Below are 8276 nucleotides of genomic sequence, written 5' to 3'. Positions count from 1 at the left end.
CTGTTGAGGAAATGGACTAATACATTTATTAAACCACTGATAATTATTTTTTTAAAAGCCATGGAGAACTGGGGAGACATCAAATAGTCAGAGAAAAGCAAATGTGGCACTAAAGTACAACAAAGAGAAGAAGATTGACATAGCCAGGATTAAACTGGTAAGTGGTAAGTCTAACTTAAGGCCCATTCTCCTTCTCCATTCTCAAAAATAATGGATCAGATAGTAAGGGGAAAAGTCAGTGAACATCTAGATCTAGTCTGCTGCCATTGAATAACAATGACTTTGATTGGAGCAGAGTTAGGTCAAGGCTAAGACCTTTTGAATTCCCACCCCTCTAGAATCAGAAGACCAGAACAAAGCATGACAGACAAGCTGGATAGCTTCTTTTGATATAAATACAAATTTGGAGTCCAATCCAGCAAGCTTTACTCATATGAGTAATCCTTAACGTGAAGACCCATGAGTCCAACAAATGAAGTGACTGCAGTAAATAAATGATGAGTGAATGAAGAGAATGCAGGAAATAGAGTACATTGATTTTAGTAAAGCTTTTGCTGCAGTGTTTCATGAAATCTCACTCATGAAGGATGTGAGGCAGATTCCCAAACCCGAGCCATTCTTTTTAGGTGACAGATCTGAGGAACTGTCCCAGATTGAGGTATCATTAGAAAGGTTTTGGAACAATTAATAAATTAAACAGCAATAAGTCACCAGGACCAGATGGTATTCACCCAAGAGTTCTGAAGGAACTCAAATGTGAAATTGCAGAACTACTAACTGCAGCCTGTAACCTATCATTTAAATCAGCTTCTGTACCAGATGACTGGAGGATAGCTAATGTGACGCCAATTTTTAAAAAGGGCTCCAGAGGTGATCCTGGCAATTACAGGCCTGTAATTACATGCCTGTAAGCCTGACTTCAGTAGCGGGCAAACTGGTTGAAACTATAATAAAGAACAATATTGTCAGACATATAGATGAACATAATTTGTTGAGGAAGAGTCAACATGGTTTTAGTAAAGGGAAATCATGCCTCACCAATCTACTAGAATTCTTTGAGGGGGTCAACAAGCATGTGGACCAAGGGGATCCAGTGGATATAGTGTACTTAGACTTTCAGAAAGCCTTTGACAAGGTCCCTCACCAAAGGCTCGTATGCAAAGTAAGCTGCCACGGGATAAGAGGGAAGGTACTCTCGTGGACTGGTAACTGGTTAAAAGATAGGAAACAAAGGGTAGGTATAAATGGTCCGTTTTTAGAATGAAGAGAGGTAAATAGTGGCGTTCCCCAGGGGTCTGTTCTGGGACCAGTTCTATTCAGCATATTCATAAATGATCTGGAAAAAGGGGTAAACAGTGAGGTGGCAAAATTTGCAGATGATACAAAATTACTAAACATAGTTAAGACCCACCCAAACTGCGAAGAGCTACAAAAGGATCTCTCAAAACTGGGTGACTGGGCAACAAAATGGCAGATGAAATTTAATGTTGATAAATGCAAAGTAATGCACATTGGAAGGCATAATCCCAACTTTTTACACATATAAAATGATGGGGTCTAAATTAGCTGTTACCACTGAAGAAAGAGATTGGAGTCATTGTGGATAGTTCTCTGAAAACATCCACTCAATGTGCAGCGGCAGTCAAAAAAGCTAACAGAATGCTGGGAATAATTAAGAAAGGGATAGATAATAGGACAGAAAATATCATGTTGCCTCTATATAAATCCACGGTACGCCCACATCTTGAATACTGTGTGCAGATGTGGTTGCCCCATATCAAAAAAGATATATTGGAATTGGAAAAGGTTCAGAAAAGGGCAACAAAAATGATTAGGGGTATGGAACAGCTTCCATATGAGGAGAGATTATTAAGACTGGGACTTTTCAGCTTGGAAAAGAGATGACTAAGGGTGGACATGATTGAGGTCTATAAAATCATGGCTAGTGTGGAGAAAGTAAATAAGGAAGTGTTATTTACTTCTCATAATGCAAGAATAGGGGGTCACCAAATGAAATTAATAGGCATCAGGTTCAAAACAAACAAAAGGAAGTATTTCTTCACAAAATGCACAGTCAACCTGTGGAACTCCTTGCCAGAGGATGTTGTGAAGGCCAAGAGCATAAAAGGGTTAAAAAAAGAACTAGATAAATTCATGAAGGATAGGTCCATTAATGGCTATGGTGTCCCTCGCCCCTGTTTGCCAGAAGCTGAGAATGAGCGACAGGGGATGGATCACTTGATGATTACCTGTTCTGTTCATTTCCTCTGGGGCACCTGGCACTGGCTACTGTCAGAAGACAGGATACTGGGCTAGATGTACCATTGGTCTGACCCAGTTATGTTCTTATGAATACATTCATATTGGTTTGGGTCTGAGTACTGCTACATGGACTGAAAATTATCTGAAGGACCTTCCAAAAAAGGATAAGGGTCACCAATATTCTCTGTGGCAATGTTGCCTTCCAGCCCCCCTCTCCCAATCATATAGTTGGTGGCCTCCCTCAACCAAAAGTGGGGCTCCCTCCTCCTCTTTCCACTGTGATTGTGAGTTCTTTTGGGTGCTGGGGTGGGTGGGGGCAATGTTCAGTTCAATAAGCCCTGGCTGAGTTCCCTAGTTCAATTAATCTACCAGGAGAGAACACACCTATTACATTAGAGCATATGGGGATGTACCAAAATAATTCTCATGACTCTCATCACTATACCTGGCCAAAATTATCTTTATGTAGATGCCTCCACGTAGGAGTGGAATACGGAGCAACTTCAGCTGTATAGCCCAAGAGGAGCCTCCCTAGTTATGCAGCACCAGAGGAGCTATTGGGCTGCAAAAAGCCCATAACCTATACTCAGAGTCTGATTCAGCAGAATTAAGAAAAAAAATTAGAAATTAGAATTCTATAAATATCTCAGATACAACTAAAATGTATGTGTGCCTCTCTCACTTCTGCTTCTGGGCCACAGACTTGAATTACCAGATTAGGAAATCCTAAAAACTCTAATCATCATATTTTGCAAAGCAGTACATTCATCAGTATCTAGCAACATGGTGCAGGGGTCTCCTGGCTGCACAGAAATAAACTTGGGGGAAAGAAATAAGGGCAAATGGAGGCTCATGCTTCAGATTTAGCTCATGCAGAACTACCTGTATTTTGTCATTTTGGAGGGATGGACTATAGGCCTTGAATCTGTCTGCATAGTGACCCAATCCCCACCCTGGAGCATTGACACTTCAGGGGTAACAGCTGGCAGCTTGCTCTCCATTCTATTAGCGAAGGCTTAAATTTTGCTAGAGATTTTAAACTGCCAAAAAAATGGAGATGCTCCCTGAAATGGCTAGTTAAACTTATTTGCACCATATGAATACTGTGATTATAGTACTGTAGCCATAACCTTAGTCAGTAATAGCTTAGTCTGCTGTCCTCCAGTTCAATATCTACTGTACCCTAAAACTACTTGATGGAAAAAGGGCATCAGGAATTAACCCCAGACTACATAACCACTGCAAGTGCTGGTGACAGTTCTTAGATTTGACAAAAGCCACCAAACAAGACCAAAAGTTTTGAAACTATATGCTATATTCATCCCTACGCCAGGGCCGAGTACGCTGCAGGAATGGAGGAGCAGTGGCTTGAGCCTGGAGCTACAAGGGGAATAGCCATTCATCACTTGGCAGGCAGCAAACAAGCAGCAGCCAGAGAATAGCTGGGGCGTAGGAATGCTGCAGCCATAACTCCTCTCCTCCAACCTCCCACATACCCGGCTGCCGCTTGCTTGTTGCTGAATGTATCTAGCATGCCTTCTGAACTGAAAAGGTATTCCCTGGAAGGACCTTATGGCAAGTTTCTGGAATATATGGCATAGTGTGGTTACAGTGCAGTGGTGAATGCCTTCCTTGGTCCCTACGAAGAAACCACCAAATACAGGGTGTAAAACTTCTTCTTTTTGAGACCACAGGTTGAAAATGAACCTGAATACAACAGCAAATCTTGCTCTAACCTCAGCAGGTGTGGAGGGCCCCATGACAATGAAAATAGCATGGTTGCAGTGCAGCATGGGGCAGGGTTTTGGAAGACAGGGCACAGAGGAGTATCCATGGCAGGGAACCTTTTTCCTGAGGAGTGGATAAGAGAAACAACAAACCACACATGACAGGTATTAGTCATATCACTTAATGCTCTACTGGAAGGTGCTCAGGTTCTAAGGCAATGAGGGCAGTATAAGGACATGTATAGAATACAAAGCAGTGCAGAGGGTGTGTTAGGGGCAGGCTGGCAGTACGACTGGAGGATCCGCAGATCTATATGGGTCATTTGTTAGTCTTTCCTCCTGGGGCGGGGGGAAGTATGCTTTTCCCCCAAGAATGGACCAAGCATCCAGCTCAGGCACTTGGGCTGATTGCTGGAGTGTGGATTTACCCCTTAGGGAATAAATATATTGCTTCTTTTGCAAATACAGTAACTCCTCACCTAATGTTGTAGTTATGTTCCTGAAAAATGTGACTTTAAGTGAAACAATGTTAAGCGAATTGAATTTCTGCATAAGAATTAATGTAAATGGGGGGTTAGATTCCAGGGAAATGCTTTTTTTTTGCCAGATGAAAGAATATATATATAATTAAATACTGTACACAGTGGTGAAGTCAGAGGGTGGGATATTTCCCAGGGAATGCCTTACTGCTAAACGATGTACTAGCAATTGGCTGAGCCCTCAAGGGTTTACTCGTTGTTAATGTAGCCTCACACGCTACAAGGCATGAATGGAGGGAGGGAAGACAGCATGGCAGACAGAGACAGAAACAGACTGTGTGTGTGTGTATGTGTGTGTGTGAGAGTTTCCACTTTAGGTATGCTGACCCCACTCTTAAGTACACTGCCTTGTTAAGTTAATCAAGCTGAGACCGCTGCTGCTGCTGGGAATCTCCCTCCGTCCTGAGCCTTGTCGTGTGTCTCCCCTGCTGTATGAAGATGGGGTAAGTGGGGTGCAGGAGGGAGGGGGACACCCTGACATTAGCCCCCCTTTTCCTCCTCCCCCCCCCACAGCAAGCAGGAGGCTCAGGGAGTAGCTCCAAGGCAGAGGGTAGGAGCAGCACATGGCAGTGGGAGGAGGGACAGCTGAACTGCTGGCAGTTGATAGCCTGCTGGGTGGCTGCTGCACAGGGAACTTAGAGGAGCGCGGAGCTGATAGGGGGGCTGCCGGTCCACCCTGGTTCCAAGCCCCCACCAGCTAGCTGCAACGGGCTGCTCTTCCTGCAAGCAGTGGACAAAGCAGGCGGCTGCCAAATGACGTTGTAAGGGAGCATTGAGCAACTTTAAACGAGCATGTTCCCTAATTGATCACAACATAGCAATATTAACCAGAACAACTTTAAGTGAGGAGTTACTGAATGTTGTGATATCTAGGTGTATGACAATGCCAAATAAAGCTTAAAGAGACACAGAGTAACAGGGTAACATTAATTGACACCCGTGATGGACAAGTGCAGCCTGAGGAATGAAGGGCATCCAAAGTTTGGAGAAAGATGCCTTGAAAAACCTTTGCAATATTTTATCCTAAGCCCTGGTCTACACTAGGACTTTAGGTCGAATTTAGCAACATTAAATCGATTTAAACCTGCACCCGTCCACACAGTGAAGCCCTTTATTTCGACTTAAAGGGCTCTTAAAATCGATTTCCTTACTCCACCCCTGACAAGTGGATTAGCGCTTAAATCGACGTTCCCGGCTCGAATTTGGGGTACTGTGGACACAATTCGATGGTATTGGCCTCCGTTCTGACCGCTCTGGACAGCACTCTCAACTCAGATGCACTGGCCAGGTAGACAGGAAAAGAACCGCAAACTTTTGAATCTCATTTCCTGTTTGGCCAGCGTGGCAAGCTGCAGGTGACCATGCAGAGCTCATCAGCACAGGTGACCATGATGGAGTCCCAGAATCGCAAAAGAGCTCCAGCATGGACCGAACGGGAGGTACGGGATCTGATCGCTGTTTGGGGAGAGGAATCCGTGCTATCAGAACTCCGTTCCAGTTTTCGAAATGCCAAAACCTTTGTGAAAATCTCCCAGGGCATGAAGGACAGAGGCCATAAGAGGGACCCGAAGCAGTGCCGCGTGAAACTGAAGGAGCTGAGGCAAGCCTACCAGAAAACCAGAGAGGCGAACAGCCGCTCTGGGTCAGAGCCCCAAACATGCTGCTTCTATGATGAGCTGCATGCCATTTTAGGGGGTTCAGCCACCACTACCCCAGCCGTGTTGTTTGACTCCTTCAATGGAGATGGAGGCAATACGGAAGCAGGTTTTGGGGACGAAGAAGATGATGAGGAGGAGGAGGTTGTAGATAGCTCACAGCAAGCAAGCGGAGAAACCGGTTTTCCCGACAGTCAGGAACTGTTTCTCACCCTAGACCTGGAGCCAGTACCCCCCGAACCCACCCAAGGCTGCCTCCTGGACCCAGCAGGCGGAGAAGGGACCTCTGGTGAGTGTACCTTTTAAAATGCTATACATGGTTTAAAAGCAAGCATGTGAAAGGATTACTTTGCCCTGGCATTTGCGGTTCTCCTAGATGTAGTCCTAAAGCCTTTGCAAAAGGTTTCTGGGGAGGGCAGCCTTATTTCGTCCTTCATGGTAGGACACTTTACCACTCCAGGCCAGTAACACGTACTCGGGAATCACTGTAGAACAAAGCATTGCAGTGTATGTTTGCTGGCATTCAACCAAAATCCGTTCTTTATCTCTCTGTGTTATCCTCAGGAAAGTGAGATATAATTCATGGTCACCTGGTTGAAATAGAGTGCTTTTCTTCAGGGACACTCAGAGGTGCCTGTTCCTGCTGGGCTGTTTGCCTGTGGCTGAACAGAAATGTTCCCCGCTGTTAGCCACAGGGAGGGGGGAAGGTTGAGGGGGTAGTCACGCGGTGGGAGGAGGCAAAATGCGACCTTGTAACGAAAGCACATGTGCTATGTATGTAATGTTAACAGCAAGGTTTACCCTGAAAGAGTGTAGCGACTGTTTTATAAAATGTGTCTTTTTAAATACTGCTGTCCCTTTTTTTTTCTCCACCAGCTGCATGTGTTTCAATGATCACAGGATCTTCTCCTTCCCAGAGGCTAGTGAAGCTTAGAAAGAAAAAAAAACGCACTCGCGATGAAATGTTCTCCGAGCTCATGCTGTCCTCCCACACTGACAGAGCACAGACGAATGCATGGAGGCAAATAATGTCAGAGTGCAGGAAAGCACAAAATGACCGGGAGGAGAGGTGGCGGGCTGAAGAGAGTAAGTGGCGGGCTGAAGAGAGTAAGTGGCGGGCTGAAGACAGGGCTGAAGCTCAAATGTGGTGGCAGCGTGATGAGAGGAGGCAGGATTCAATGCTGAGGCTGCTGCAGGACCAAACCAGAATGCTCCAGTGTATGGTTGAGCTGCAGCAAAGGCAGCTGGAGCACAGACTGCCACTGCTGCCCCTCTGTAACCAACCGCCCTCCTCCCCAAGTTCCATAGCCTCCACACCCAGACGCCCAAGAACGCGGTGGCGGGGCCTCCGGCCAACCAGCCATTCCACCACAGAGGATTGCCCAAAAAAAAGAAGGCTGTCATTCAATAAATTTTAAAGTTGTAAACTTTTAAAGTGCTGTGCTTAAAGTGCTGTGTGGCATTTTCCTTCCCTCCTCCACCACCCCTCCTGGGATACCTTGGTAGTCATCTCCCTATTTGTGTGATGAATGAATAACGAATGCATGACTGTGAAGCAGCAATGACTTTATTGCCTCTGCAAGCGGTGATTAAAGGGAGGAGGGAAGGGTGGTTAGCTTACAGGGAAGTAGAGTGAACCAAGGGGCGGGGGGTTTCATCAAGGAGAAACAAACAGAACTTTCACACCGTAGCCTGGCCAGTCATGAAACTGGTTTTCAAAGCTTCTCTGATGCATACCGCGCCCTCCTGTGCTCTTCTAACCGCCCTGGTGTCTGGCTGCACGTAACCAGCAGCTAGGCGATTTGCCTCAGCCTCCCACCCCGCCATAAACGTCTCCCCCTTACTCTCACAGATATTGTGGAGCACGCAGCAAGCAGTAATAACAGTGGGAATATTGGTTTCGCTGAGGTCTAAGCGAGTCAGTAAACTGCGCCAGCGCGCCTTTAAACGTCCAAATGCACATTCTACCACCATTCTGCACTTGCTCAGCCTGTAGTTGAACAGCTCCTGACTACTGTCCAGGCTGCCTGTGTACGGCTTCATGAGCCATGGCATTAAGGGGTAGGCTGGGTCCCCAAGGATACATATAGGCA

Source organism: Lepidochelys olivacea (genome assembly GCF_965140295.1).
Source record: "Lepidochelys olivacea isolate rLepOli2 genome assembly, chromosome: 1".
Classification (NCBI taxonomy): Eukaryota; Metazoa; Chordata; order Testudines; family Cheloniidae; genus Lepidochelys; species Lepidochelys olivacea.
This window is presented reverse-complemented; position numbering follows the sequence as displayed.